Consider the following 3,530-nt stretch of genomic DNA (forward strand, 5'->3'; position numbering starts at 1 on the left):
TTCCTAGAAAGGATAGAAAATGAGGAAAAAGTTTGAATTTTTTTCACTGTGAAGTATGAAAGAGAATCCATACTTATCCTAAATCAAGATTTTGGAAGCAGTGAAGACATGCAAGTACTACACAGGTCTTTTTAACTGTGGTGCAGTGATGGATAGTGCAACAATGCTGCTTCTGTGTTTTACCAGGTGAATTTAATAATTATTTAATTAAAATTATATTAATTAAAAGTTCAGCTGAAGAGTAGAAATATGCTGACAGAGTATGCTATAAGCTATGTAAGTTATTATAAAGTCAGCTGCTTTAACTGCATCTTGCAGCCCAAGGTATCCATTTCCTCCTCTGGCCTCACTGTGTTCTTCACAACACTGGAGTCACCTCACTACTAAGCTTTGTCTGGCAAAAGACCCTGGAGAAAAGCCCTGCAGAGAAGGTGTGAAAAATTAAGAGAAAGAGCTTAGGAAGCTTCAGGCTCCCTAGTCTTCTTTTCATGTTGAAAACAGCCCTGGTTTTTGATCCCTGCATCACTACTGCTAGAAAACAGACTATTCAATAACTATTTCTTCTTTTCTGTGAGATTCCTCTGACTATGACATTTTTGTACCAACTTAAGGAGGCTGGGTGATGTCAGAGAGGCAACAAAGCCAGTCTTGTGCACTGCACAGGGGGAAGGAATGTACATGACTGGTCTCCTCCCAAGTTAACTCTCATGAGAAATCAGGCAGTTGTAGAGTTTCAAAAATAATTCTTGCCTGAAGTAATGGAAGATTCACAGATCAAATGATGTATTTCCTGATTCTGTAAGTGCTCTTCACAGTTTGTGAGAACTGCTAATTGACAAGCAGAATTCAGGCAGAATTCAGGCACAATTTCTGACACATCTTCCATAGGGCTGAGCAGCACTGGACAGCTTAATGTTGACTAGCAGATTCCCAGGTCCTTATTAATATAAGAATGAAGCATGCTATGTCAAATTGTTCACTTGAGAACAAGTCTTTTAGCATTTGTAACTAGAACTTAAAAGTGAAGCTGGTTAGACAGCTGCAAGAGTGTTCTACACTCTTTTTATATTTTTTCTAATTAGGTGTTCTTTACCCCAAACGTAATTTTTTTTACGAGCATTTAACTTTTGTATTCTTCTGATTACATTATGCTGAGTGAATACTGTGTTTCATTACCTCTTTTGCTCTCTTTTTATGCTTGTTACAGGGTCTTGATCAATTTTTAAGATTATTGTTACTGCTTTGGATTGCAGTAGAAAGCAGATTATTTATAAAAGGAGTGGGTATGACAGTGGTTGTACAAATGTTCTCCTCTAATGCCCAGAAGTTTTCTACTCTTCTGGCTTTTCCAGGAAATAAGTTATCCTTGTTGTAACATAATCATGCTAAAATAGTGCTTTTAGGTAATTTCTTATGAGGATTGATTTTAAGGCTGCTATACTTAAGACTGAATGCTCACTTTGGGCTCCTAAATTAAGGTCTGAGTTTTGTTAATGCTCAGTGTCTGTCAGTTTCAACCAAGACAGCTGCTGCATACTCTACAACATCAGAAAATCATATTACTGTTGTCCCTGTGTGGGCATAAGAAGCCAGTTTTATATTTGATTGAATTAGAAAATCTCATACATTTATTTTTGCATTTTTGGGAAGAATTCACATTGGGCTTAAATTTTTAAGGATGTGGCCTCATTTGAAAGGACAGAGATTCTCCTATACAGTGCTCATTGGAATTAATTGGGAGTGACAGTCACAAAAATAGCATGTGTCCATCATACTGCTTAGGCTTTAAAATTCTGTCTGAATTGTCCTTTTTTCAAATTAACAAAAATAAAGAAGATATTTTTATCACCACAGTCATTCAATAAATCATGAATAGCATTTTATACTAAATCTTGTACTGATAAGTTACTGTGTGTTTTTAAGAAATAGTTAATATTTAATTAATATTTAAATTATTTAGATGCCTTATTTTTCATTATTTTAGAGAAATGGATAAATATTATGTTCTATTAATATCCATGTCTGATCATGTATACAATTCTAGGACATGCTACATCTTTAATTAATGTACTTTTTGCCAGAAGATTCCACGGTCCTTGGCATTGAAGGCCTTCACATTGCTACTATAATTAGTCCCTATGTAATCTAGAGCCTAATAATCATATATAAATTCCCTACTAATTACCCTGTAATCTACTATTTGTTGATTAGAAGAGCATGAGATGAGTATTTCTACTATTATTAATCTCAATTTACATGATAATTATAGGGCTGTTGCAGATTTTCCTTGTTTACTCACTTGGCTATGCTGTGCGGCCTTTCGTTGTGTTAATAAAATACTGCTTTTTTATATTCATCCATTTTAATCAATACTCAGCCAGCTTCTCCTTCCATGCACTTCTAGCCTGCATTGTTCTTGGGCTGGTACACAGGCAGGTCACTATAACAGGTCATTTGTTTTCCCTGAAAAGCACGCAGGCAAGTTTATGTGAAATAGTTACAATGCTCTTGTCTAGTTTAAATATAGGGTGAAACCCTGCCAGTGCTGAAGGACAAACACAGGGAACTGTTGCTCTGTGGAGCAAGAATGTACACATACCTGCTCTGAAGTTCAGGAGGAGGCAGTGTGGTTGGATACTTGGGTGAAGATGAAAGGGAAAAAAAATAAGGTTAATTTAATGGTAAGGATATACTATAAACTGCCAAACAGAAGGAGTAGGTGTGGATGAGGCTATTTTTGTGTAGCTATGTAATGTATCAAAATAGCAGGGCTGTGGGAGATGGTTTTAATTAAGCCTGTATCTTTGAAAGGGTAATTTTGCTTTTCACACAAGGAATAATAACTAGTCAGATGGACACAATATTTTTATTTGAATAAATGGTTGGTACTAGCAGTTTTAGGTGTGATTCAAACTAGCCAGACAATACCACTTGAAAATCCAAAGACATGAAACATGTTGATGTATATGATTATGATGTATTTGGGATTCTAGGAAGAGGCTGAATTTATGGACGAGGAGGAAAAGATGGAAGTATACTTCAGCAAGGGAGACTTAGAAAATTCGAAGTGTTGTTAGGTAGGGTCTCATGGAAAGATAGAATGAAAGAAGGGTAATTATCAAGGTAGAAAGTTATAACTTTTAAATAAGGTATTCATTAAATTTTGCAACAGCAAAATATCTCAATTAAAAAAAAAGTGAGAAGTTAATGAAAATGATAAATTAGAGAAATTATCTGAAGTCAGTTAGATGAAATCCAGTAAAGAATAAAGCAGAGTAAGGCACTAGGGGATCAAAAAAACCCCAACCCCAAACCAAAAAACCAACAAAGACAAAATGGGGAATCACTCTTTAGGCAGAAGGATTGCAGAAAAGCATTTTGAAGAGACTTCTACAGCAACATAATAAATGTAAATCAATAGTTTGATGTGGTTAAAGGAAAAGCAAATTTCATTCTAGGAGGCATTAGCAGCTGTGTTGTACATAATACAGATAGTTTTTTCTGCTTTTTCCAGATATGGTAAGGCCTCA

This window comes from Corvus hawaiiensis, chromosome 2 (genome assembly GCF_020740725.1).
Source record: "Corvus hawaiiensis isolate bCorHaw1 chromosome 2, bCorHaw1.pri.cur, whole genome shotgun sequence".
NCBI classification, from domain to species: Eukaryota; Metazoa; Chordata; class Aves; order Passeriformes; family Corvidae; genus Corvus; species Corvus hawaiiensis.